The 7606-nt window shown below is 38.4% G+C and overlaps 2 long non-coding RNA genes across 3 annotated transcripts; both read left to right on the top strand.

Annotated features, from left to right (window-relative positions):
* LOC110265859 lies at window positions 144-1225 on the top strand. The gene is made up of 4 exons (XR_002352323.1): window positions 144-501; window positions 590-683; window positions 940-1060; window positions 1158-1225. It is a non-coding gene; the product is annotated as an uncharacterized LOC110265859 (long non-coding RNA).
* Window positions 2372-3965, top strand: LOC110265860. Of its 2 annotated transcripts, none has more exons than XR_002352324.1 (6): window positions 2372-2491; window positions 2586-2651; window positions 2945-2961; window positions 3033-3227; window positions 3419-3543; window positions 3646-3965. It is a non-coding gene; the product is annotated as an uncharacterized LOC110265860 (long non-coding RNA). The 2 variants fall into 2 exon arrangements; XR_002352325.1 differs by having other exon boundaries at window positions 2403-2501.

Here is a 7606-nt window from a genome sequence, read left to right as displayed (position 1 = left end):
AAAAATTATTCTAATTCTTTTAATTTAATCAAAATTCAATTAACTTTAGTTTTATAATTTTAAATTTAAATCAATTTAAAAATCAAAATCAAAATACATTTCATTATTCATTATTCATGTACACTAAAAGATTGTTTCAATTCTAATGAACCCTAATCTAATTTCTTCTACCCCTTCATACAAAGAAGAAGAACTATGAAAAATTATTCTTCACCCTTATATACCAATCTGCCAATAAAGAGCAACCTCAACCCTAATCCCCTATCCGGGCAGCAGCAGTCTATCCTCACCCTCTCTCTTCCTCGTAGCCGTGCTCTCTCTCCATCGGTCTTCATGCAGTAGCAACACGCATCAACAGCTGTCTTGTCGTTCTCCGTCATTTTCCTCTCCGTCTGGACAAAGAAAAAAAGAACACAGTTCCTTCACGTCGTTTCAATTTTGAGTAGGGATTTGGCGTCGCAGCAAGTTGAGGTGGAGAAGGAGATTGAGGAGCCAGAAGATGTTGAGGGATTCTGCTTAATAACTTTAGTATTTTGTCAAATATGTTTGAATTTCATTCTTATTATGTTATTTCTGCTCTTATATGTAGGCCATTCCTATTCCATCTTCCAAAGCAGTTATGGTTGAAAAGGCATTCAATTTAGCTGCACAAAAGATGGAATTTAAATGTGTGTCCAAGAATTGTAAGTATTAATCTTCTGGTCATGCTTTTTGTTTCATTTTTTGTTCTGTCTGCTTCTGACTAACCTTTCTTCCCCTTCTTTGTAATTTCTTGTTATTAGTCCTAACTTACTAATGACATGACTTGAGAAATCAATTCCAATTTGTTTATTCTGGAAAATGATCTATACTTTGACTCGTTTTAGAGTTTATATTCGTTCTTATGTTCTTTATTGTGACAAAGTTGATAACGTTTCTGATGAAAGAAAATTTCTAAAGACACAAGCTGATGGGGAGTCAAGTTTGTTCTATACCGAAATCCCAGGAGGCACAATTCTGCTGCACCGTGTTGAGGAGAAGGTGACATGGGGTGTTTGCTTGCCCGCATCTTATCCACTAGGTAAAAGATATCTATGCAACTGTGTGATATTTAATTATTTATATATACTTCACTGATCATATTCCTAAGTACCCACTTTTCTTTTTCATGAATGTAGTGAAGCTAATAGAAGGAATGCTAATAAAGTGGTTGTGAACTAAGGCTGCGTTTGTTTGTTTAGACATGGACACCGATACATAGACACGGTGGTACATGTCCACTGTTTGTTTGCTGAGACACGATTTTTGAATGGACACGGTGGTACACAGATACATACAGAATACATGTTTTTAGTGTCTCTGCTTAAAGCTGAGACACTAAGACACAACTTATGAGACACAACTTTTTTCACTTTTATCCCTAGTTAATTTCAAAAATTCCAACCTTATCCCTACCTCAACCCTATCCTAACCCCTTTTTCTACTCCCTCTTCCTTCTCCGTCAGTCTTCTACCTCTCTCCAGATTCTTCTCATCTGCCATAGTTCTCGTCGCCGCCGCCATGCCTCCATCCTCCGACGGTTCTCTCTCCATCGCCGCACTCTTCTTTCTTGATTTCTTAAATTTGTCTCTTCCGCACTCTTCTGTCGTTGCCTTTCTCGGATCTGTGCCGCTTCTACATCGCTGCCGCCACTTATACAGATCTGTCGTCCTCACCGTCCATTCCTCGTGACGCAGAGTGACAGCACCGTCCAACCCACAGCAAGTCGCAGCATCGTCTAACCCTCTCGACACAGCAAGTCAGTGTCGCCATCCAACGCTCATGACCCAGAAAATTGCAGCACCTTCCTCTGCTCCTTCTCTCACCGTCTCCCTCATCTCTTTCATTCTCTTGTGATTTTTTTTTAATTTTGGTTATGGTTACTGTGATTATTGCCTCTGTCTTCTCTGTTTTTTTTTTCTTTTTATTTTTTGAGACAAATGGTGATTATTAAAAAATTTATCAGTGATTTCTTGGTAATTAGATGGTGATGAAGATGATAAATCTGATAATGGTAGTGATGGTGATAGTAGATGGTGATGGTGACTGTGGATGGTGGTAGTAGATGGTGATGGTGGCTATGGATAGTAGTAGTTGTGGATACATTAGTGTTATTGGTGAGGATAAATTTGTCATTTTGATAAATTTGTGTATACTAGTGTACTGTTATGTATGATGTTGCCAAACAAGATAAAAATTTTGTGTATGTTCATGTCTATGTGCTGTTGTGTCTTTGTGTCTCTGTCCATTGCTGGTTAAGACAGCAAACAAACGGAGCCTAATGTCACAAGCATGCTCTTCTCTTGGCGTTATTATGAATATTGTTTGGAGACACCTTTCTCTTACTCACACAATTAGTTGGGAATTTCTGAATGTAGGAGGGTGTTGAAGCCTTGGCAGAAGATGTTCTAGCAAAGCCTATACCTTCCAAGCGTTCATCAAAGAGGAACAGAGCAGCAGAAGTTCATAATTTGTCAGAAAAGGTTTTTCTGAATTCTTACCGTGGCTTTTTGTGGTACTTGATTTTGATTTCATTCAAACTTATGGTAGTTTTCCTTGTTGAGCAGAGAAGAAGGAGTAGGATCAATAAAAAAATGAAGGCCTTGCAACATCTAAGTCAGAATTCTATCAAGGTAACTCTAGAGTTTCTTTCATGCTTTAGTATTAAAGGGTGCATTTCATTAGTTTCATTATGAAAAAGCAGGGGGTATAGGCAATATATTTTAGCATAATTTTGCTTACAATTAATAACATTATAGCAGGAATTCATTTGGGGGGAGGGGGCTTCTTATGATGAAGAACTCAAAGCTTATGCTTACTTAAATTATATATTAGGCTTTAGAAATAATATTCTTCTCTAGTTGCATAAATCTTTTCAAGTTCTGTTGACTGTTCTAATTCCTTTTACATGCTCTTTTTATTATAGGGCTGATGTGATTCAAAGTAAGTTTGTAATAACAAAGGCTTTATTATGCAACGCAAATAGATCTTCTTTTCATCGACTGTATCTACAGGTCGGCTAAGATGAAGCTAGCGAGCTTTAGTGTCATCAACTCATCAAGTCTACATATGGCATCAATGAATATCTAAAATTTTTTTTAGTATTACGAATATACAAGCTTTAATTGGAGAAAAAGAGATTAGAGGAGGATGCTTTTGTTTATAATTCACTTCAACAACAGCCTAAACTCTCACCAGTGTACCAGAAGGTATATTGTTAATTTGAGTCCATCATAAGAGGATTGATAAATATCTTTGCTTTAATTTTGTTGCAAAAATATGTTAATGCTATTTAAATGATGCTGTTGTTTCTCTAAGACATTTTGTATTATCTAGTTAGTTAGCTTGGCTTCTGCTTATAAAGTATCTCTTATATTAATATGCTACGTATTTAACAAAGATGCTTGAAGTTGGGTCTTGCATGGACAAGGTGAAATCCTGTGAACTGGTAGAGAACAGAGACGACAAATTTGCTGACATTTCTTTTGAAGAATTATTAGCACAAGAAAAAAAGGTTTCATTCTTGTTAGTTTCCCCTTTACTGTTTCGCTTGTTCCTCTTTTCTTAAGCTTTTTAAGTTCATAAGAGCATTATATTCATCCAACATTATTTTGTGTATTTGGACAGGCAAAAAAATGGGAAATAAAGACCATGCTGAAGCTAATAACAGTTTCTGGCATGGCTAAATGTAACCAGAATTTGTTTAATATGAAAATGAGATACAACATAGAACCATAAGACTGATGAGTATGAAAGAATCAACCTTCTCATGGTCCCCAATGTTTTGAAAGCCATCCTCAATAGAGCTTCCAAACACAGAGGACTTCTCAGGACACCACTGAAGCATATGCATAATTGTAGGTTAATATTCACGGTAGAAAAATCTCCATAGTTGACCACTGATAAACCCATATTTTATGATATATTTTGTGCTTAAATTGAGTGATTTATTCAATCCTTCACCCACTTATTCATATTAATTGTATGATTTTACTTCTCCTTCCTTATTATGTGATGTATGTGAAAAACATGTTTCCTAAGCTTAAAATTAATTATTTTAATTACCCTTATTATCATTCGATGTCGTGATTAGTGTGTTGAGTAGTTTCAGATCTTCTAAGGAATGAATGACTCAAAGGATGGACAGGAAACATACAAAAATTGGAAGGAAAGCACAAAACGAAGTTTTTGGAGAAACTGGCATCCACGTGATCGCATGGGCGACGCAGACGCATGCCAAGCGCGAATCAACAGCGACACGGCCGCATGACTGATGCGACCGCGCGCCTTAAGCAAAACACATATGACGCGGTCGCATGACTGACGTGACCGCGTGACAAGAAAAGCTCCGAATGACGCGACCGCGTGACCCACGCGGACGCGTGACAGAGGTCACACACCAGAAATTGCAGAAAACGCTCCCAGCGATTTCTGAAGCCCTTTTTGGCCCAAATCCAAGTCCATAAAGCATAGAGCAGAGGTTATGAAGTGAGGGAATGCATCCATTCAAAGGGAGCTGGCCAATTTAGTTACTTCTCATGATTTAGATTTAGTTTTGAGAGAGGTTCTCTCCTCTCTCTCTTAGGATTTAGGATTTCTCTTAGTTTTAGGAGTGACTCTCGATCCCAAGTTTAATGTTCCTTTACTTTAAGCTTCCCTTTCACTTTTATTCATTCCATTACTTTAGTTGATTATTTACTTTTGCCATTTAATTTATTAATTCTTCTATGTTCCAGATTATTTGAATTAATGTTATTTGAGGTATTTCAGTTTATTATTGCTTTTTTTTATTTATGTCACCATTGCTTTCAATCTGAAGACATTTTTATTCCAGCAAATTTACTTTTTTCCCTTTTGGTCTTGGTTAAGAAATAAGTAACTCAGGAGTTATCTTAGCTCAACATAATTGATAACTGTTATCTTTGCTAATTGAATTGACTTTCAATAATCCCAATCTTTTCTTAGGAAATAAATAGGATTCGAAGGTCAAACTAATTAATCCCTTGACTTTCCTTTGCTTTAGCAACGGTTAACTAAGTGGAATTAAGATTCAATCTTCTTTATTATTGAGAAGGGTAACTAATTTGGACTTCCAATTTCTCATCCCTTGCCAAAAGTTTGCTTTACAGTATTTATTTATTTTAATTGCTATTTAAATTATTTGTCATATTTGTTCCTCATTCTTGAAACCCCGAATTTACAATCTCCATAACCAATAATAAGAACATACTTCCCTGCAGTTCCTTGAGAAGACGACCCGAGGTTTGAATACTTCGGTTAACAATTTATTTAGGGGTTTGTTACTTGTGACAACCAAAACATTTGTATGAAAGGACTTTTGAAGGTTTAGAAACTATACTTGCAACGAGGATTTATCCGCAAATTTCTAGACCACGCAAAAGTCTTCTCGTCAAAATGGCGCCGTTGCCGGGGAACTGCTAACGTGTGCCTTATTATTGGTTATTGTAAATATTTTTCTTTTACTTATTTATTTATTTCTATTTTTCGTTTTTAATTTTATTTGCTACTATGAACTCTCACCCTTCTCGCTTTGAGTTTGGTTCTAACTTTGTTGAAGGAAATAGAAGTCTACCCCAAGGCCATTACCACCCAATACAAGCTTCAAGTGGGTACAATCCTTAACCTTTAACTTTACTTTTTTACTTGAATATGGTTTGCTTGAAACAGATGGTTAGCTTAGAGCTCTCTGCGGCTTTAAGAGTAAGAGGGAAATGGCTCGTGCTCAGAGCTGGTGCACAGGGTTCAATAAGGTTCCACGCTTCAACTTGAAGTGCACGGATTGGTATCATGTTCAATTGAATGGATGTCGGAAAATGTTTGGTCACCATGGTGAGAATCTACTTTCTAAACCACTCGGATGGAAAAGTATAGATCAAGACGGAGGCGGATTTAAAAGCAAAGTTTGGGATCCTGGAATCTATTCCGGAGCCTAAAAATTTGTTTTAAGCTGCTTAGGAGCTTTACATGCCTAGTTTGGGACCCCGGAGGCTATTGGCATTCCAAGTATTGGTGGAAATTTTTGGATGAATTTAAACATAAGCCGCCATAACAAGAAGCCCCTCCAATGTCCAACTTAAGGACTTTAACTAAAAGTGCTAGGTGGGAGACAACCCACCATGGTATGATCGTTCATTTTTCAATTTTTTATTTCGTTTTGTTTGTTTTCAAGTTTTATTTTATTTTATAATAATTGAACCTAGAATTTTGCATCGCATTCATATTAATCATTGCATTCTGCATACTGCATAAAAAAAAGGGTGCGCGACGCGACCGCATCACTCATGCGATCGCGTCATATTGCGAAAAACACTACCCACGCGACCGCATCATCCATGCGGTCGCGTGATATGGAAATCGGCGTAAAGATCCAACATCCAGAAAGTTAGGCTGGAATCGTGCGGCCATTGTGCGTTTTGCACAAGATGCCCACGCGATCGCGTGGCCCATGTGATCGCGTCACTTGCACACAACCAATCACACGCGACTGTGTGAGCAACGCGATCGCGTCGCATGGATTGCACAACACCCCAAAAGGAGACAGAGAGTTGCGCTAAAACGACGCTGGAATCATGCGTTTAGCACAACTTCCAGCGACGCGATCGCATGCCCCAGGCGATCGCGTCATTCCCTCTTTTTACCCCTTCCATGCGATCGAGCGACCCATGCGATCACATCACACCCTTTTTTCGCTCCAGTCACGCAACCGCGTCCCCCACGCGGCCGCGTGGATTCAAATATACTAACCCCCTCAGCCACGCGAACCCTATCCATCGCGCCCCCCAAATCCTTCTCCTCCCACTCTTCTCTCCAACATCTGAACCACCCCCCAGCCCCCACCACCAACCACCGCCAGCCACCGTCCCGCCGCCGACCACCCAGAAGCCACCACCACGCCACCCCCTTCCTTCTTCCCCCTCTTTCTTCTTCTTCTTTCCTCTTCTCTCTCCACCCCCACTGTACCACCCCCCAGACACCTCTCTGCCCCAATCTCCTTCATTAGCCTTCCAGGTTCCGTAACACGTCACCCTTCTATCCATTCATAGTTAGTTCATATTTTTCTGTTTATGTTCATATTTAGGCTAGTTAGATATACATGCTGTAGTGGATCTTAGGATGTTAGGTAACCTAGAATGTGGTTAGTGGATTTAGGTCTGTTTAATTGCGCTGTTCATGTTTTTTGTTTCATTATTTTCGCAATTCTGCTGTTGCTGTGATGATTATAATGTTCATATGTTGTACTTTCTTGTTTCTTGCTGCTCTTTGCACTGAATTTTCATGTTTATGTTCCTTCTATGTAATTGCAGCCTTATTTTTTATTCATATGGACTATTTGACTGCTGTTTATTTTCCGGGACAATCCAATTTTAGCCGGAATGCTGCCCAAATTTCTGTAAACTGTTTTCATTCATGTTTTAGTTTTGGCATTTTAAAATCTGCTTTCCTCTACTTTACCCAAACCCATTCATGAATGCCAGGCACGCATTCTTATTCTCTTTGATTTCCTGGTTCATATATTGCATTTTTGATGTTTGATTCCAATTTTTGCTATTTCTATATCTATTTGAAT

Source organism: Arachis ipaensis, chromosome B08 (assembly GCF_000816755.2).
Source record: "Arachis ipaensis cultivar K30076 chromosome B08, Araip1.1, whole genome shotgun sequence".
NCBI classification, from domain to species: Eukaryota; Viridiplantae; Streptophyta; class Magnoliopsida; order Fabales; family Fabaceae; genus Arachis; species Arachis ipaensis.
Note: the sequence above shows the minus strand (reverse complement) of the source record. Positions and strands in the feature narration are given on the sequence as shown.